Source organism: Bufo bufo, chromosome 10, assembly GCF_905171765.1.
Source record: "Bufo bufo chromosome 10, aBufBuf1.1, whole genome shotgun sequence".
NCBI lineage: Eukaryota > Metazoa > Chordata > Amphibia > Anura > Bufonidae > Bufo > Bufo bufo.
Window position 1 is genome coordinate 83407016 of NC_053398.1, and position 21799 is coordinate 83428814.

Sequence of the window (21799 nt, forward strand, 5' to 3'; positions counted from 1 at the left end):
AAAGTGGGGGACAAAATCAGGAGTGCACTGCTCAACATCATCTGTGGCAAGGTGAACCTCACTATGGATACGTGGACCAGTAAGCACGGTCAGGGACGTTATATGTTCCTAAGAGCACACTGGGTAAATGCAGTGGCGGCTGGGCCTGAGGCAGATAGCAGTTTGGCACATGTCCTTCCACCACCAAGGATTACAGGGCGCTTCAGTTTGCCTCCTGTTGCTTCCTCCTCCTACTCCACTTCCTCATCCTCTACTGGCTCCTCATCCGGTCAGCTTAACACCTTTACCACCAACTTCAGCACAGCCAGGGGTAAACGACAGCAGGCAGTTTTAAAACGTATCTGTTTGGGGGACAAACCCCACATCGCGCAGGAGCTGTGGACGGGCCTTGAACAACAGACTGATGAGTGGTTGGTGCCAGTGAGCCTCAAGTCCGGCCTGGTGATGTGTGATAATGGGCGAAATCTCATATTAGCTCTGGGACTAGCCAGTTTAACGCACATCCCTTTACTGGCGCATGTGCTGAATTTGGTGGTGCAGAGATTCCTTAAAAATTACCACGCTATGTCAGAGCTGCTGCATAAAGTGCGGGCCATCTGTGCACGCTTTCAGCGTTCTCACCCTGCTGCTTCTCGCCTGTCAGCGCTGCAGCGTAACTTCGGCCTTCCCGCTCACCGCCTCATATGCAACATGCCCACAAGGTGGAACTCCACCTTGCACATGCTGGCCAGACTGTGCGAGCAGCAGCAGGCAATAGTGGAGTTTAAGCTGCAGCACGCACAGGTGAGTCTCTCTGTGCAACAGCACCACTTCACCACCAATGAGTGGGCCTCCATGCTAGACCTGTGTTCCTTATTGCGCTGTTTCGAGTACTCCACCAAAATGGCCAGTGCCGATAACGCCGTTCTTAGCGTTACTATTCCACTTCTATGCCTCCTTGAAAAAACGCTTCTGGCGATGATGGAAGAGGATGTGGCAAAGGAGGAGGAGGAAGAGGGATCATTTCGTAGGGTTTCCGGCCAGTTATTCACAAGTGGCTCAGAGGGTGGGTTCCGGCACCCACAAATGCCAGGTACACAATTATCCAGCCAGGGCACAGTTCTGGAGGATGACGAGGTGGAGGATGAGGAGGAACCGTGTTCACAGAAGGCTGGCACCCAGACCAGCTCATGGCCATCACTGGTGCGTGACTGGGGGGATACAGAGGACACAGACGATACACCTCCCACAGAGGACAGCTTTTCGTTGCCTCTGGGCAGCATGGCACACATGAGCGATTACATGCTGCAGTGTCTCCGCAACGACCGCCGAGTTGCCCACATTCTAACTTGTACTGATTACTGGGTGGCCACACTGCTGGATCCCCATTACAAGGACAACGTACCGTCCTTAATTCCCTGACTGGAGCGTGATCGTAAGATGCGCGAGTACAATCGCATGCTGGTAGACGTGCTGCTTGTGGCATTCCCACCTGACAGCGGGGGCACAGTGGAAGCACAAGGCGAAAGCAGAGGAGGAGGAAGAGGTCGCCAACGCAGTTCGGGCACCGCCAGCACCTCAGGAGGGAGGGTTAGCATGGCCGAAATGTGGAAAAGCTTTGTCAGCACGCTACAACAACCAGACACCACCAGCTGATATAGAACGTCTTAGCAGGAGGCAGCATTTCAGCAACATGGTGGAGCAGTATGTGTGCACACGCCTACACGTACTGAATGACGGGTCTGCCCCCTTCAACTTCTGGGTCTCTAAATTGGGCACCTGGCCTGAGCTTGCCCTTTACCCCTTGGAGGTGCTGGCCTGTCCTGCAGCCAGTGTATTATCTGAACGTGTGTTTAGCACGGCAGGGGGCGTTATCACAGACAAGCGCAGCCGCTTGTCCACAGCCAATGTGGACAAGCTCACGTTCATTAAAATGAACCAGGCATGGATCCCACAGGACTTGTCTGTACCTTGTGCAGAATAGACATGTATACCGGCCTTAATCAGCCATTGTTATACTGCAGCGCAATTGCTCATTCTTGTATTTTGGATATTTCACACTCTTTTGGAGTGTACCCTAATTAAAATAAAAAATTATAACCAAAAACCAGTGCTGGCTACCTCGTCCTCTTCCACCGCTGCTTCCACCTACACTGCTACGTCCACCGCCTCCTCAAACTCCTACTCCATATGGACCTCCACCTCATAAATCAAAAAAAAATTTTTTTAATGTCATTTCACTAATTTATCTGTCACATTTTCGGGTGAAATTCACCAATTTTTGGGTGTGATATACCACTGCTATACCTAGTAGACAGGTTAAAAAAAATCACTAATTTGTCTGTTACATTTTTGGGTGAAATTCACAAATTTTTGGGTGTGATATACCACTGCTATACCTAGTAGACAGGTAAAAAAAAATCACTAATTTGTCTGTTACATTTTCAGGTGAAATTCACCAATTTTTGGGTGTGATATACCACTGCTCTACCTGGTTGACAGCTTAATAAATTTTACAAATTTGTCTGTTACATTCTTGGGTGACATTTTACAATTTTTGCCATGAATAAACCCCTGCTCTGCATAGGTGACAGGGACTTAAATTTCTAAAATTCATCTTTAATTTGCACTTTCAATCGATCCTTCTGTTTAATAACTTGTCCCACATTTCCGCTTCATCCAGTTGATATTTGAATATAGGCAAACATCGATAGTCCACAGGAAATTCACAGTTTTCAAACCAGTCTTTTCTATAGATGATAAGAACTGAATATTGATAGCCATGGATGGAGGAGGTAGGGGTCCAGCAATGTAGCAGATGGGAGATGACATACAGGTTGGAGGTGGATGAATGATCCTGGTATGAAAAAACTCCAACTCAGCTCTGCTCCATCATGCAGAGCGCTTCTGCTGCTGCTTCCTTCTGACCTCTCACCCAGCCTAGGAATAGTGTGAAGGAAGTGACTGGCAGTGCTGGGGTTAAACAAGAAAAGAGAATGGCAGGTGGACCCTGCACACTTCACTTATTTGGGCAGTTACTGGGCCAAAATTGACCAAATAACTTAGGTGTGAACTCAGCCTTACAGGTCAATGTTAGCTCCAGGTATGAAGAACCGTGCAGAGACCCAAGATCCTACTATAGTGTGAAAGAGAGCACTCCTTTTACACCAATTCACTAATTCCACATAGATTTCTACAGAACCTGTTTTATTAAATGCTTATACAAGTAGAGCCCCCCCCCCGACAGAGTGGAGTGGGTGTCAGCAGTAAGTTTGTGTTGACACCACTGATTATTTTGCCCTTCCTCTGATCCGTCAGAACAATAACCCCCAAAAAACGGATCCTGTCTGTTGAGCATCCGCCTTCACTTGGTCAGCATTTGGTCAGTAATCCATCAGTATTGCTAAAGCCCCAAAAAAAACAGGAGTGGATCCAAAACAGGGGTGAATGGAATATTTTCATGTCTTCTGTGTTTTGTACCCACTCCTGGATTTGGCTACGTAATCATAAGCCAATTCTGATGCAAAATAGGGACTATGTCATGCAGGCCTTACAGCTGTTACATAGACAAGATCCGTTGTGCATCTCATTTTTCGTTCCTTCTGACTCATTAGAAGAAGGGTCAAATAAATGATGATGTCAGCCAGGCCGAAAGGCTAAATAGTGGCCCAGTCATGAAGTGGGGAGGTTGGGAAAAGCCTGAGAAGTCCACAAAGTAGCCCTATGACATATTGGTGAGGTGTAAGCAGCATGAGGAGACCTTTAGAGTGGCCCAATGACAGAGTCTGGAGGTGGCAGCAGCATCAGGAGGAGGCCACAGGGTGGCACAATGACAGTGTGGAGGTGGAATTAGCAGCATCAGGAGGCCAAAGAAGTGCACAATGACATAGTGTGGAGGTGGCTGCAGCAGCAGCAGCATCAGGAGGAGGCCACAGAGTGACACAATTACAGTGTGGAGGTGGAAGCAGCATCAGGAGGCAACAGAGTGGCACAATGACATAGTGAGGAGGTGGCGGCAGAAACAGCATCAGGAGGAGGCCACAGAGTGGCACAATGACAAAGTGTGGAGGTGGCTGCTGCATCAGAAGGAGGCCACAGGGTGGCCCTATGACAGTGTGGATGTGGCAGCAGCAGCACCAGGAGGACACAGAGTGGCACAATGACAGAATGTTGAGGTGGCAGCATCAGGAGAAGGCCACAGGGTGGCACAATGACAGTGTGGAGGTGGCAGCAGCAGAATCAGGAGCCCACAGAGTGACACAATGACAGAGCGTGGAGGTGGCGGCAGCAGCAGCATCAGGAGACCACAGAGTGACCCGTTGACAGAGTCGGGAGGTGGGTGGCAATACCAGTAACAGCTAAAGATGGTGGATGAAAGATAGAACACTTGGCATCAGATGTGTGGCAGCATCATTATAGTAGCTGAGGCAGGTAACCAGAAGAAACCAGTCTCTTTTGTCAAAGTGTTGGTGTGGCACCATGGATGATCTAGTCTGATGCATCAGCATTGGTGGGTGGAAATCCTGGATTATCCACGCCTGATTAATCTTGACAAAGGTTAGGACCTCCACATTTTGAGTGGACAGGAGAGTTCTTCTTAGGGTAACTATGGCCCCCGCTGTACTAAACACCCGCTCTGATGCCATACTACAGGCCGGGCAGGACAGCTTTTCTAGGTCAAACTCTGCCAGTTGTGGCCACAAATCCAGTTTGGCTGCCCAGTAGTCCAGGCGATCTTCAATGTGGGGTGGCAGGGTGCTGTCCAAGTAAGCCACCACTTGCTGGTTCAGGTCCTCTAGCTGCTGCTGGTGAGTAGTTTCTTCAGTAGGCGGGTGAAGAAAGCTGCTCATCAGCGACTCTAGACTCAAGTTTCTGCTGATGGAGCTGGAACTGCTCCTACCCCCCACCCTGCCACAGCAGCCATGGCAGAGGAACGTGAGCGCAGAGGGCCCCCCCGGTCAGACCTGCGAAAGGATGGACGATTGCGCAGATAGGCAGCAGCCAACTGACTACATATCATGTCTCTATAGTAGTTCAGTTTGTCCTCCCTCTCAGTGGGTGTAAAAAGGACCCATTTCGGACCAGTAGCGAGCGTCCAACAAGGTGGAGAGCCAGAAGTCATCCCTCTGCCGAATGTTGGCAATTAGGCTGTCACTACACAAGCAAGTGAGCATGCATCGGGCCATTTGTGCAAGTGCCTCAGAGGGACTCCCTGCCTCTATCTCCACAGCATACTGCCACGGTGTGTCTAGGTCCTCTGCTTGGTCTTCCTTACCACCCTGTAGCTCCTCTGGCTGCTCCTACTCCTCCTCTCCTGTCACTTGTATATAAAAACTACACATTTCGCTACACTTTGCTTGATGCCCAATGTCCTCCTCCTCCAGTTCAGACCCCACAGGGCTCATGTGGCCGTAAGATCTAGGCACCAAGTTTCCAGTCCTCTGACCAGCCAGATTTACCAGGATCTGTTCCAGGACATGAAGCAGGGGAATGACGTTGTTCATCCTGTAGTCCTGGCGACTGACAAATAACGTGTCCTCCTCAAAGGGTCTGAGCAAAAAGCAGGTGTCATGCATGAGCTGCCACTGGCTGACATCGAAGTTACACAGGTTAGTACTCTTGTCCGCTTGAATCAAGAAATTATTTATGGCCTTTTTCTGTTCGTATAGTCGGTACAACATATGGAGGGTGGAATTCTAACGGGTGGAAATGTTTCATACAGTCCTGATCAAAAGTTTAAGACCACTTGAAAAATTGCAAAAAATCATATTTAGCATGGCTGGATCTTAAGGTTCCAAGTAGAGCTTCAACATGCAACAAGAAGAAATGGGAGTGAGACAAAACATTTTTTGAGCATTCAATTTAATGAAAACAACGAATAAACCGAAACAGGCTGTTTTTCAGCTGATTAAATGTTTGGGACCACACCTCCAAAAAAAAACTAAACCCCCCCAAAACAGAAATCCAACTTCCAAACATGAACTCAGTAATGAGTAGCTCCGCCGTTATTGTTTATCACTTCAAAAATTTGTTTTGGCATGCTTGATGCAAGCGTTTCCATGAGGTGAGTGGGAACATTTCTCCAAGTGGTGAAGACGGCCGCACAAAGGCCATCTACTGTCTGGAACTGTTGTCCATTTTTGTAAACTTCCCTTGCCATCCATCCCCAAACGTTCTCAATTGGATTTAGATCAGGGGAACACGCAGGATCGGCCAAAAGAGTGATGTTATTCTCCTGGAATAAGTCCCTTGTCCTGCGGGCATTGTGTACTGTAGCGTTGCCCTGTTGAAAAACTCAGTCGTTACCACACAGACGAGGGTCCTCAGTCATGAGGAATGCTCTCTGCAACATCTGGACATAGCCAGCGGCCGTTTGACGCCCCTGCACTTCCTGAAGCTCCATTGTTCCACTGAAGGAAAAAGCCTCTGTTGGAACTGCTGTGTGTTTCCCTTGTCTCCCCTCCTCGGTTGGCAGATGGACAATTTTGGAGCAATTTTCCACCAAGGATCTTCCGGTATTGCACCATTTTGCTCGTCCTCTCCACCAGAGGAATGAGAAATGAGAAGTTCCCTTTGTAGCGGGGGTCAAGAAGGGTGAACAACCAGTAATCCGTGTTGTTTAAAATGTGTATAACGCGCGGGTCGCAGGAATGGCAGCCTAACAAGAAGTCAGCCATGTGTGCCAGAGTACCAACAGGCGAGATCTTGCTGTCGTCATCAGGAGTTTCACTCCAAATCTCCTCATCCTCTTCCTCCTCTTCTGCGCACCCATGCAGAACAGATGGAATTAGACTTCCATGGGTACTACCCTCTGTAGCTGAGGCAACTGTCTCCTGCTACTCCTCTTCAGCCTCCAATTTGCGCTGAGAAGACGAACTGAGGGTGGTCTGGCTATCATCAACCTGTGTAATGTACCTTTTCCACATGCACAGCCTCGTCCTTTATTGTGAGCAGCGAGCGTTTGAGAAGACACAGAAGTGGGATGGTGACGCTGATAATAGCATTATCGCCGCTCACCATCTGTGTTGATTCCTCAAAGTTGCGTAAAACCTCACAGAGGTCAAACATCCATGTCCACTTCTCGCTTGTGAATAGCGGAAGCTGACTGGAAAGGCGACAACCATGTTGCAGCTGATATTCCACAACTGCCCTCTGATGCTAAGAAAGCCTGGCCAACATGTGAAATGTGGTGTTCCAGCGCGTGCTCACGTGACATAACAGCCGGTAAGCTGGCAACTTCAAGCGCTGCTGCAGCGTTGACAGACCGGCTGAAGCTGTCGGTGACTTGCGGAAATGTGCACACACGCGGCGCACCTTCACCAGTAGCTCAGTCAAATTGGGGTATGTTTCTAGAAACCGCTGAACCACAAAATTTAATAAGTGGGCAAGGCATGGGATGTGTCTAAGGTTGCACAGCTCCAAAGCCGCCACCAAGTTATGGCCATTATCAGATACAACCATGCCTGGTTCCAGGTTGAGTGGCGAGAGCTACAGTTCAGTCTGGTCTCTTATGCCCTGCCACAGCTCTGCTGTTTGTCACCTTGGTAGGTCAGCTTCAGCAGGGCCTGTTGCCGCTTCCCCACTGCAGTGCTACACAGCTTCCAGCTACCGACTGATGACTGACTGGTGCTGCACACGGATAATTCGGAGGTGGAAGTGGAGGAAGAGGAGGAGAAGTGCGGGTTAGAGCCACTAACGTAGATGCTGGCAGAAACCCTGATGGAATTTGGGCCCGCAATCCTTGGTGTTGGAAGCACCTGTGCCATCCCAGCGTCGCTCCCGGACTCCACAACATTCACCCAGTGTGCCGTCAGGGAAATGTAGCGTCCCTGGCCGAAAGCACTTGTCCATGTCTCTGTGGTTAAGTGGACCTTCCCAGTAACTGCGTTGGTCAGGGCACGTGTGATGTTAAGGGACACATGTTGGTGTAAGGCCGGCACGGCACACCTTGAAAAATAGTGGCGGCTGGGGACTGCATAACGAGGGACGGCCACCGACATCAGGCTGCGGAAGGCCTTAGTGTCAACAAGCCTAAATGGCAACATTTCCAGGGCCAGTAATTTGGAAAGCTGCGCATTTAGTGCTATGGCCTGTGGGTTGGTGGCTGGGTATTTGCATTTTTTGCCTTGTTATAGTGTGAAAAAAGGGCTTATTAACCGTTGTGTGGTGAAGTGCTAAAATTACAGCCCTTTTTGTCATGTATTAGTGGCAAAAGTAAAATATATTTGCCGTTCAGCGGTGCAGTTATATATTCTAAAGCCCTTTTTGACCTGTATTAGTGGCAAAAGAAAAATATATACGCCGTTCAGCTTTGCATTTATATGTTGAAAAGCCTTTTGTGTAGTGTAAAAGTGGAAAAATATTAGGGCCTAATTGCCGTTCAGCGGTGCAGTTATATATTCTAAAGCCCTGTCTGCCATGTATTAGTGGCAAAAGAAAAATATATTCGCCGTTCAGCTTTGCACTTATATGTTGAAAAGCCTTTTGTGTAGTGGAAAAGTGGAAAAAAAATTAGGGCCTATTTGCCGTTCAGCAGTGCAGTTATATGTGGTAAAGCCCTTTTTGCGGTATGGACCAAATTAGGTAGTGGTGAAATTTTCTTATGTGAAAATAATGGGTGATTGTAGACCTCCTTTTGCTGTATGGACCGAATTATGTAATGGTGAAAGTTTTTATGTGAAACAGGCTTTTTTGGGGGGAAAATTGATGGGTGATTGTAGACTTTGTTCTGTAGGAACTGAATTCCATTATCCTTTCATTGGTGAAATTTCTTTTATTTCAAACATGTTTTTTTTTGGGAAAATTGATGGGTGATTGTAGACCGCCTTTTGCTGTATGGATCGAATTACGTCGTCGTGGGTCCTGCAGTAAACATAACGAAGACGCCGATGACAAAACACCAGCAGCCAACAAGGGCTTTAAAACATATAACTGCACCACTGAACGGCAAATAATATATATTTTTTTGCAACTAATACATGCCAAAAAGAGCTTTAGAACATATAACTGCACCGCTAAACGGCAAATAATATATATTTTTTTTCCACAAATACACGCCAAAAAGGGCTGTAATTTTCTCACTTCACCACGCAACGGCTAATAAGCCCTTTTTCCCACTAATACAAGCCAAAAAATGCTCTAGAACATATAACTGCACCACACAAGGGCAAATAAGACATATAAATATTTCCTTGTAATAAACCCTGTTAATGGCTGTATCAAACAGCACTTGCACCCCAATAACAAGAACGATTTGCTGGAATTATAGAGCTGTTTAATGGCAATTTGGATCCCCAGTCAGTGCAGCAAGGTGAAATAGGATTGATCCTATTACCCAGTCTGTAAACTCTCCTACTAAACCCTTTTCTGCTTCAATACTGTGGAATGATTCCTCCCTATCCTTTCCCTGAAGTTCTATACAGCAAAATAAAAGTTTTAAAGTCTTTTTGTACCACTGTCCCTAGCACCTGCTGACGTCTCTCCCTGCACTAAGTACACTGGAAAATTGCTGAATCCAAGATGGCTGAGGCTATTTATAGGGCTGTGACATCGCAGGGCTGGCTGGTTGCTGATTGGCTGCATGCAATCATTGTGGGTAATCCCTCATTCCCAGAGTTCCTTGCTCCATGTCCTAACACATGCAGCAGCCATTTTAGGAATAAATGTGATTCGTTACCCTAAAGCGTGAGGAAATATGGAGCGAATCAAATTTTTCATGAAATTCGGATCGAATTCCACTTCGTCAACTTCGATTCGCTGACCTCTAGCTATAATCTTTGCGAGTTCAACGAAAGACCTTGAATTGTAAGTTTTTTTTTGTAAATTCTTTATTTAAAGAGATGTTTTCAATAAAGAACAGAATAGTAACAAGACAAGTACAATCAAGTAGATGCAAGGTAGATTCACAGTAAGTCTAAATCTACTCAAATGGACAATCCCCATCCAAGTGAGAGCAATTATGCTTCAATTAATTATATCAAATAAAGAAAATAGAGACTTCACATGCTATCATATTAGAATATCAGGACTACAAGTGGTTCAATACTGGTTGAAGTCTAGTCACAGAGGATTCTGTAAGAGAGGCAGTCTGTAAACCTACAACTCTTGTATATCAGATGTACTCTTAATAAACAAAAGAAAAAGGAAATTAACAGAGAACATAACAGACGGATGGGTCTGAACACGAGCCTTGTACTTTGTAAGGAAAGTAATACTGGGTATCAACTAGTAAGTGTTATAGGCGAGTAACCTATTGTTTTCTTTTGAGACATATTGTTGGTGTGTGCTTGTCTTACACATGGGTACTAAACGTAAAGTGTTTGGATGGGTTAATGGTGTTACGACTGTATATTAATCCATGAACATCGTTCCTGATGGGTGAGGGAATGAGAGGGGGATGACCTAACTCTGAAGATAGTATATCAGATCCTAAGTCTCTGTATAAGATCTATGGAAATCTAACCATGGTTGCCAAACTTTCAGAAAGACATCTCTTTTGCCCTTTTCCCATCCCACCTTCTCTTCTATGAGGCAGATTTGATGGATCTTATCTATCCATTCTTTAATATTTAACATTTCCATTTGGTGGGTATAATATATTTAGCTGCTGAGATCATATGTGTGACCAGGCTATTAGCGGATGGTCTGAAATCACTCTGTGGTAACCATAATAAAATAAGAGCTGGGGTTAGTGAGACAAGAGAACTGCAGACTTTATTAATGATATGTTCTACTTCCTTCCAGAAGTCTGAAATTTTTTTGCAAGACCACCAGTTGTGAGAGATGGAAACTCGCTCTTCTTGACATCTCCAACATTTATCTGAAGGGGAGAGGTGAGCTCTATGTAAAAAATCTGGGGTTTTATACCATCTTGACAGTATTTTAAAAGAGATTTCCTGAATGCGTATACACCTAGAGAAGCCATGGGAATGCTTTAGTATTACTTTAACATCTTCATCTGACAAAGAGGTCTGCAATTCTCTTTCCCATGCTCTTAAATAAATGGGCCTACCACAGGAGGAATCCAAAATCAATTGGGAATAAAGCCTTGAAAGGGTTTTAGAGGGGGAATTCGGCAATAGAGTATAGTTTTCAAGCCAAGTGGGGTCATTTTGGGACTGCGCACATAATTTCTTGTATTTTTTGCAGCAGGGTTCGAGAGCCATCTCCACTAGCATGGACCTTAAATGACTAGGTATGTAGGTTTGGCAAGTATTAGGAATTCTGGGAGATCTGTGGCTCTAGCTAGGTCAGAGATCTTAATGTCTATTAGATAAAGCCATGATCTGTGGAAGTCATCCCTACCTTTGTTGAGGTAGTATGGGAGGACAGACAGAGGGGCTATGGGATATAATTTGTTAGAGGACATTGACAGGGCCTCGGTTCTTCCACAAAATTGAAACATGCAACGTGTTAGGGCACTAAGGGGGAATTTTTTCTTTTTGGTGGGTGTATGAACCCATAAATGGTGGATAATATTGTCGTCCAAAAGGCTTTTTCTAGGTCAACGTGTAGGGCCTTATTGTAGGGTCTAGCCAATTCAATCTATCTCTCTAACTGCATAGCATTTGAGATAGGTCCTTAAATCAGGGAGTGATAATCCACCTTTATTAATTTTCCTGATGAGCAGGGCATATGCTAGACGCGTTTTTTTGTTAGACCAAAGAAAGTTACTAAATAAAATGCGAAAGTCTGAGAAATATCTGTTTGATAGTGGTATGGGTAGGCACCTTAGGGTATATAGTATCTGTGGTAAAACATAGGTGGACAACAGATTTTTCTTTCCCAACCATGAAAGGAAGGGGAGTTTAATTCAGGCCAAGAATGCCTTGATTTTACTAAACAGAGGGACGTAATTAAGCCTAAAAAGGTGCAAGGGATTTGCTGGGATCATGATTCCCAGGTGCTTAATAGCCTCTTTCGGCCATTGGAAAGAAGTATATGATTTGATCACTGTCATGTGTCTTTCCAAGGCAGTGACATTAAGTATTTCGGATTTGTCATAATTGACTTTGAAATTGGAGATTTCTCCAAAATCTGAGAAGATTTTGATCACCTCTGGAATTGCGTCTTCAGGATTTGTTATAAAAAGAAGCAGGTCATCCGCAAAGGCTGCCAGCAAATGAATTTTCTCATTTACTTGTAGACCCTTGATGACCTCGGAGGTTCTTAGTTTGCATAGTAGCAACTCCAGGATAAGAATGAATAATGCTGGAGAGAGAGGGCAGCCCTGTCTCGTTCCGTTCGAGATGTGGAAAGGCTGTGAAAGGGTACCATTAATAAGAACTCTGGCAGAGGGTTGTTTATAAAGTGAAAAGATGGCTGAGATAAACAAGGGCGGGAAGCCAAAGTGGCGCAACGCACTATCTATAAAAACCCAATTAACCCTATCGAATGCTTTTTCAGCATCAGTTCCCAGGAGTGTTAGTGGGATTTTGTGTTTTTTTGCGTAATATATAGTATATAAGACTCTGCTAACGTTATGTTTACATTCCTGCCCCTTTACAAAACCTACTTGTTCTTCACCAATAAGTCTGGGGAGTAGCTTTGCTATTCGGTGACTTAATAGTTTGGCCCATAATTTAACATCAACGTTAAGCAAGGAAATTGGTCTATAGCTACTACATTTAGTGGGGTCTTTTCCTTCCTTGGGGATAACAGTTATGTGGGCAATTAATGACTGTGGGGGGAGGGAATTCCCTTTTAATAAAGAGTTACATAGGTCCACAAATTGTGGTATGAGGGTGTTTTTACATTTTTTATAGTATACTATGGGTAGTCCATCGGGTCCTGGGCATTTCCCTGAAGGTACACTCGCTAATACTTCTAACACCTCTTCTTCTGTTACTGGGGAAAGTAGCATGTCTTTTTCTGATTTTTCCACTTTCGGGACTTTGACCGCTTCTAGGAAGGTTTTTATTTTAGCAAGTGTGAGGGCTGGGTCGTCAGATTGTAAGTTGTAGAGGGATGAATAAAATCCAGCAAATTCTTCCTCTATTGAAGGGGTATTGGTAAGCTGATGCCCTTTTTTGGATTTAATGCTGGAGATGAAAGTTTTCTCTCTTTGTCCTTTTATCATCTGGGTAAGAAGCTTAGAACCTCTGTCCCCGTAAATATAAAACTTATATTTAGCTGATCTAATGGCTTTAGCCGATTTAATGTTTAATAAATCCTTCAACTGGCTTCTTAATTTAAGGATATCACTATAATCAGCGTCTGAGGGAGTGCTTTTATTCATGTTTTCTAGGGCAGAGATTTGGGCTATTATAGAGTCTATCTTTGTTGACCTTTGTTTGCGCACCCAGGATCCTAGGGATATAAGTTCCCCCCTAATAAACGCCTTATGGGATTCCCATATCATGGCCCTATCCATTAGGGGGGTGTTTAATTCAAAATAAATTTAAAGTTTCTTCTCTAGTCTACTCCTATCCTTTTCATTTTCTAGTAGGGTTTCATTGAGTCTCCATGACCAAGCTTTAGGGGGGAGACCTTTCAGCTGAGCCACCAAAGAGACAGGGGCATGATCAGAAATTGTGATCTGTCCAATAGTAGAGGATTTCAGTCTCTCCAATATATGGTTGGAGATGAACAGGTAGTCTAAACGCTGGTAGGATCTATGGACATCTGAGAAAAATGTATAGTCCCTGTCTCTCGGGTGTGCCAGCCTCCAGGCATCCGAAATCTGTTGGGCAGACAATGCTTTACGTAGTTTACGAAGTTGTGCAGCGGAATATTTGGGGACACTGGAAGTGGAGTCCATGGGGTGATCTAGTACTAAGTTCAGATCTCCTCCCAGAATCAATATTCCCTCCCTTAACATCTTAATTAGCCAAGGTATTTGTTTGGAGTTTGGGGCATACACGTTTACTAGGGTAATTTTGTTACCAAAAAGTGTACCTTTTAGGAATATGTACCTACTCTCAGTATCTATGAATTGTGCCTGGGTTTGAAAAGGGACATTGGCACCTATTCCAATAGAGACTCCCCTAGAAGCCGAGGAGTGTGTGCTGTGGAACCATTTTGTATATTGTTTAGAGAAAAGAGCTGGGACATGGTTATGCCTAAAGTGCGTTTCTTGTAGGAACAGTAGGTCTGCCCTCTCTCTCCTGAGCATTTGAAAGACCTGGCTTCTCTTTTGAGGAACGTTAAGCCCATTTACTTTTAGTGAGGTTATCTTTAGAGGATCCATAAGGTATAGGGGGTTACAGAGAAGTACATGAAGCTACATCCCAGTAAAACAAGTGTTTCCGGACATAAGACCCATTCTGGAGAACTATATACAAGGTAGTTAAGCACAGAATTGAGCATATTAGTGCTCAAATAAATAATAACACAGGATAGGAACCTCCTGTAGAGGAGGATGTGCAAAAAAGAGGGGGGGGGGTAATGAGAAGAAAGGGGGTAATGTAGAGGGTATGGAGAAGAGCGGAAAAATAAGGATAAGAATAGGTGTGAGGGTGGAGTAACTGTGAGGTACACAAAGCCTGTGTGAGCCCCTACAGCACTTGGCCTATTAAGACAGTCTAGGAGAAGGAGGGGAAAATAACAAACATCAAATGCTTTTATAAATCAATAATTTCTCCCTCCCTCCTCCCAGCGTCTATCTGTGGGTTCCCACTAAGGAAACAGCCGAATCGTCCATTCTTCCCATGGACAATCCAACTAGTACAGTATAATGGGGAAAAAGAACAAAAAAGAACAACTAGTAATGTTAGAGAGACCAAGCATGCTATAGCACTTACATTCCCCCTAACCTGTGGGGAAGATGAGGGATCTCCGCACCTTTCCATTACCTCATTGCCGAAAACAAAGTATACCCTATAGTTAATGCAAATACAGGAATATATGAAATCTAACCTTACATATAGTGGCACAATAGAGTAGCAGAGGAAGTTACAAAGTACCTCCCTTGCTTGGACCAAAGGATGTAGTGTAATTTAGGTAAAGGGCCTGGAAGGGTTAAATAGGCAATGGTAATGGTGAAGCAAACAAACAATAACTGAGCAAGGTAACAGCCAACATGTCATACATATTGGACCCTGATAGGGTATAGTGGAGGTCAGAACTAGCACAGTGTTACCAGTACACTGACCCATAGAAAGAGCAGGAGAACAGATTAAGGTGACATTCTATACTCATGTGTCCTTAAGTTCTGCTTGGCGTTTCTTTGCTTGAGGAGATTTGAACTTCTTGATGACCCGCCAGTCCTCAATTGCAGGCAGAGACGGCATCTTCGGATTACCGGCTAAAGGTAGCCATGAGGGAATGTCCAGGGGTTCCATTTGTAAGGCGTCCCAAATTTTGGAGAGGTCATCTGGATGGCGAATTATGACTTGTTTTCCGTTTATAGTGGTACACAGGCCAAATGGAAAAAGCCAGCGCAGGGGGTGTCATTTCTCCCTGAGGATATCTGTTAGTGGCTTGAATAGTCTCCGCTTAGCTAGGGTGCTTGCTGCTAGGTCTTGGAAGATATGATATCGCGTGGCGTGGCATCTGGCGGCGGTTTGGGTCTGAGGGCCCTGTGGGCTCTTTCAATGACTACTGCCTCTGCCCTCTCTTGGTTGAGTAGTGAAGAAAATATTTGACTGACCGTAGTGAGGATGTCATCTTTCTGAACGCTTTCTGGGACGCCTCTGATGTGTACATTCTTTCTCCAGCTTCTATTCTCCTGGTCTTCCAGGTGCAGGAAAGCTGTGTTCATCTGTTCTCGGACCTCCTCAACATTAGTTTGTAGCGCACGGCTGTGTTTAGTTAGCGCAACGTGCGAATCTTCTAAGGCTGCTACTCTGTGCCCCGTTTGTTTAATCTCTGTCTAAATAGCTGAAAGTTCTTTCAGGACAGGTTCCAAAGCGAGGGCCAGAGACTCCTTGAGGAAGGCTCTAGTGATGGGTATCGAGCCTTGTTCGCTGTGTGTCTCAGACATAGCGCATGAACCCTAGTCATCGGAGTCTTCCGTGTAGTTCATAGCAGCGGCGGCTTCCTGCGCCATCTTGGATCTGGCAGCCGGCGAGGACAACTTCTTTTTCAAGTATTTGTCCAGGTCAGATTGTCCTCTAGAGTGTCTAGGAGTTATCTGGGTCTCCTTGGACTTATCTTTAGTGAGTTTCCCCATAGTAAAGCGAGGTGGGAACCCGTAGAATAGCTATGTTCAAGTGCTGCTGTGAGGAGCTCTCGGGTCAAGCGGCCATTTCCTGACGCGGCTAGCTCCGCCCCCCGAAATGTAAGTTTAATGATAATATCTCCAACATTTGAAACAGATAATTTTTCTCAGCACAGTTATTGTTAATAATCATTTTATTGTTAAGACTGTTAACAGTAATTGTTATGTCTATTATCAACTTGAAGAGAACCTGCCATTTATTTCCATGAAGGCAACATAAAGTAGTGACAGACATGCTGATTTTAGAAGTCTGTCAATCATGAATTAATATTTGGAGGTTGATGAGATTTTTCTGTATAATCCTCATAGCTCTCTGCTGGAAAGTAGTCATTCACTAAAGAATCTGGTTTATTTATGAGCTTCAGCTATCCTTCCCCACCCATCAATGATGGAGAAAACTGTCAAAGTGAAAAAACAAAAGGAGAAAACTGACAAAGATCATCGGCTGGGCGAGGAGAGCAGGAGCTTTTAAACAGCCCTAACCCTAACTTCTCTAGTAGCAGATTACCTTTTCTATAATGGGTTGTAAAGATTATACAATTAATCTTAGACCATGAGTGACAGACTGCTAAAATCGGCCTTGTTGGCGCTTGTTTAAAAGGGTATTCCCATCACATACAATGGGAGCATATCGCTAGGATATGCCCCCATTGTTTGATAGTTGCGGGTCCCGCCTCTGGGACCCGCACCTACAAGGAGAACGGAGTGGGGAGAGCTGTGGCTGGAGGACCCCACCACCAAGCTCTTCTGTCACAGATGATGTTGCAGATAGCTGGAACTTATAAATAAACGTCCGACTGGCTTGATCCCAAACTAAGGAGCATATAGGTGAGCCCTATAAAACACTAAGAGCTCTCCCTGACTGCTATGCCCATGCAAGGGTCTCAATGGTAGACGATTGCATGCCCACGTACCTAAGACTGTGCGACACCTGAAAACCCTATAATAGTGAGGGGACACGACCACCGGCTCCCTGCACTTAATACGGACGGAGTCAGGGTCACCTATAATCAAGCCAGCAAGGAAACACAATACATGAAAAGACTTATCTGAGTAAACAGCAGCAGCAGCCTCCAGCAGTGAACACTTCATCCAGGAAGTAGTATAAACCACAAAGTGAGGCAGTATGGGAGGGAATATAAAGGGAGACGATTAGTCTAAATAGGTGACACCTGGGAGAAGGAAAGGAGATGACAAAGTGAAACCAAAACAAAGAACATCATGCAAGAGGTAGAGAAGGATGTCTGCTAGACCTTCTCACAGAACTGGCAGTGACAGTACCCCTCCCTCTACGGGTGGACTCCAGACACTCAGAGCCCACCTTCTCAGGATGAGACCTATGAAAAGCCCTGATGAGACGAGTGGCCTTAATGTCCGCCACTGGGACCCACAGCCTCTCCTCAGGACCATAACCCTCCCAATGAACGAGGTACTGGAGAGAACCGCGGATAATGCGAGAATCCACAATCCTAGAGACTTTAAATTCAAGATTACCATCAACCACAATCGGAGGAGGAGGCAAAGAGGAGGGTACAGTGGGTTGGACATAAGGTTTTAATAGGGACCTGTGAAAAACATTATGGATCTTCCAAGTCTGAGGAAGATCAAGACGGAAGGCAATGGGATTGATGACGGACAAGATCTTGTAAGGCCCAATAAACTTAGGACCCAACTTCCAGGAGGGAACCTTCAGTTTGATATTCTTTGTAGACAACCACACCAGATCACCCACATTCAGGTCCGGACCAGGCACACGTCTCTTATCCGCCACACGCTTATATCTCTCACTCATCCTCTTCAGATTACCCTGAATCTATTGCCAAATAAATGAAAAGACGAGGAAAATCTCTCCTCATCAGGTAAACCAGAAGACCCCTCTCCAGAGAATGTCCCAAACTGCAGATGAAACCCATATGCACCAAAAAATTGGGACTTATCAGAAGACTCCTGGCGACAGTTTTTTAAAGCAAACTCAACAAGGGACAAAAAAGAATACCAATCCTCCTAATTCTCCGCCACAAAACAGCTCAGATATGTCTCCAGATTCTGATTGACGCGTTCGGTCTGACCATTCGACTGCGGGTGAAAAGCAGAAGAGAACGACAACCGAATCCCCAAGCGAGAACAGAAGGCCTTCCAGAATCTGGAAACAAATTGCGTGTCCCTATCAGAAACGATGTCTGAAGGAATGCCATGCAATTTAACAATGTGATCAACAAACGCTTGCGCCAACGTCTTAGCATTGGGTAACCCAGGAAAGGGAATAAAATGCGCCATTTTGCTAAAACAGTCCACTACCACCAGAATCACAGTCTTCCCCGAGGAACGAGGCAGGTCCGTAATGAAGTCCATGGACAGATGCATCCAAGGACCGGAAGGAATGGGTAACGGGAGGAGAGAACTCGATGGCCGTGAATGAGGGACCTTGGCACGAGCGTAGGTCTCGCAGGCTGCCACAAAACCCTCAACCGTCTTACGAAGAGCCGGCCACCAGAATCTCCGAGTAATGAGATCCACTGTGGCTCTACTCCCCGGGTGCCCAGCAAGGACAGTATCGTGGTGGTCCTTAAAAACCTTGTGTCGTAAAGCGAGAGGCACAAACAACCTCCCAGGAGGACAAAGATCAGGAGCCTCTACCTGGGCTGCCTGAACCTCTGCCTCCAAATCAGGATAAAGAGCAGAGACGACCACCCCTTCAGCCAAAATGGGACCCGGGTCTTCAAAGATCCCCCCTCCAGGAAAACAATGTGACAGGGCATCCGCCTTCACATTTTTAACCCCAGGGCGGAACGTGACAACAAAATTAAACCTAGAAAAGAACAAAGACCATCTGGCCTGTCTCGGTTTCAGACGCTTGGCCGATTCCAAGTAGGCCAGATTCTTATGGTCGGTAAACACAGTAATAGGGTGTCTGGCTCCCTCTAACCAATGGCGCCATTGCTCAAAAGCTAATTTGATGGCCAACAACTCCCTATCTCCCACATCGTAATTTCTCTCTGCAGAGGAGAGTTTCCTTGAGAAAAAGGCTCACGGTCGCCATTTGGCAGGAGAGGGACCCTGAGATAATACTGCACCCACACCCACCTCAGAAGCGTCCACCTCAACAATAAAAGGTAGAGAGACATCAGGTTCTACCAAAATGGGAGCAGAAGCAAAACTCTCTTTGATATTAGAAAAGGCTTTAAGCGCATCTACCGACCACGAGGAAAAATCTACCCCCTTTTTAGTCATATCAGTGAGTGGCTTAACAACAGAGGAATAATTCAAAATGAACTTCCTGTAATAATTGGCAAAACCCAAAAACCGCATCAGCGCCTTCTGATTCTCAGGAAGCTCCCAATCAAGCACAGCGCAGACCTTCTCAGGGTCCATGTGAAAACCAGAAGCGGAGAGAAGAAAACCAAGAAATTGAATCTCCAGAACCGCAAACACACATTTTTCTAGTTTAGCGTACAATTTATTCTCCCGCAGAATCAGCAAGACCTGACGTAGGTGGACCCGATGAGTCTTGAAATCAGGAGAAAAAATCAAAATGTCATCTAGATACAAAAGAACAAATTTTCCCATTAAATGATAAAAAATGCTGTTCACAAAATGTTGGAAGACGGCCGGAGCATTCATCAAACCAAAGGGCATAACCAAATTCTCGAAATGACCCTCAGGGGTATTGAAGGCAGTCTTCCATTCGTCCCCTTCCCGGACCCTGACTAGGTTGTATGCCCCTCTTAAATCCAACTTAGAAAAAACTTTAGCCCCAACAATCTGGTTAAACAGGTCCGGGATCAGAGGAAGCGGATATGGGTCACGAATTGTTATACAGTTCAGCTCCCTGAAATCCAGACAAGGTCTTAAAGAACCATCTTTTTTCTTAACAAAAAAAGAAACTGCGGCAACAGGTGACTTCGAGGGTCGGATGTGTCCCTTTCTCAGGCTCTCAGAGATATAAGTACACATAGCGACTCTTTCAGGTTGGGAGAGATTGTATAAACATGATTTTGGCAGCTTGGCGCCTGGGATGAGATTAATAGGGCAGTCATACTCCCAGTGAGGGGGCAACTCTTGGACACCACTCTCGGAAAACACATCCGAAAATTCAGAGAGAAAAGATGGTACAATCTTGGTAGAAACCTCTGAAAAAGACGCCGTGAGGCAATTCTCTCTGCAAAACTCACTCCAACCATTTATTTGCCTCGCTTGCCAATCAATGGTGGGGTTATGTTTAGTGAGCCAGGGTAGCTCCAACACTAGAGGAGTAGGTAATCCGCTTAGGACGAAACATGACTTATCCTCAACATGAGCGTCACCCACAGTCAAACGGATATTGTGAACTATGCCCTTTAACGATCTTTGAGAAAGTGGAGCGGAATCGATAGCAAAAACAGGTATATCCTTTTCCAAAGTGCATACCTGGAAACCATGCATTATTGCAAATTGATTATCAATGAGATTGACAGCTGCTCCACTATCTACAAAAATCTCACAAACAATGTTCTTGCTGTCTAGCGCCACCCTGGCAGCTAGGAGAAAACGGGAACTACAAGCAAACGGCAAAACCTTCAATTTCCGCATCAACCTTGCCAATAGTAGCAAATAGAAAGTTTTTAGAGGTTTTTTTTCTTTTTTTCTATTACCCTCAGAAAACTCCATGAATCTCCTAGAGGGGCAAACATTAGCCAAATGATTTATACCCCCACAACAGAAACAAACCCTCCTCTGAGAGCTGAATCCTTTACTATCAGAGGCAAGCAAACCCAGCTGCATGGCCTCCTCCTCAGAGGGGATGGAGAGAGACTGAGACCCCTGCGCACTGAATGAGACAGCCCCACTGTCCTTGGGCTGAATATGACAGGAAGGAGTAGTCTCCTCTCTCTCTCTAAGACGCCTGTCAATACGAACAGCTAGAGACATGGCAGATTGTAACGAGGCTGGTCTCTCATGAAAAGCAAATGCATCTTTCAATCTTTCCGAAAGACCATGGCAAAATTGACTTCGGAGTGCAGCATCATTCTAACCAGTATCAGCTGACCATCTCCGAAATTCAGAACAATATATCTCTGCGGACTGTTTACCCTGGCATAAAAGACGCAGTTTAGATTCAGCCAGAGCAATACGATCCGGGTCATCATATATCTGCCCCAGGGCTACAAAAAATTCATCCACCTATCAGAGGGGCCATGCCCCCACCGGCAGCGAAAAGGCCCAAGACTGAGCTTTATCCCTGAGCAGCGAGATGATGATCCCCACCCTCTGCTCCTCATCACCAGAGGAATGGGGAAGTAGGCGAAAATGGAGTTTGCAAGACTCTCTAAAGCGAACAAAATTCTCACTACCCCTGGAGAACGTATCCGGAAGAGAGATCTTAGGCTCAGAACAAACTCCATGAACACCAGCAGAACCGGTCACCTGAAACTGATACACAGTTTTATGGAGATCTGCTACATCCAGCAAAAGACCTTGCATGCGGTCAATCAAGGCTGAAACCGGATCCATGCTTAAGACGGTTATGGCGGTTTATAATGTCACGGATGATGTTGCAGATAGCTGGAACTTATGAATAAACATCCGACTGGCTTGATCCCAAACTAAGGAGCATATAGGTGAGCCCTATAAAACACTAAGAGCTCTCCCTGACTGCTATGCCCATGCAAGGGTCTCAATGGT

The 21799-nt window shown here is 45.5% G+C and overlaps 1 protein-coding gene across 2 annotated transcripts in view; it reads right to left on the reverse strand.

Moving 5' to 3' along the window:
- The window catches only part of LOC120980842 (capping protein, Arp2/3 and myosin-I linker protein 3-like), a 1329972-nt gene that overhangs the window by 1148303 nt on the left and 159870 nt on the right, over nt 1–21799 (reverse strand). The window lies entirely within an intron of this gene.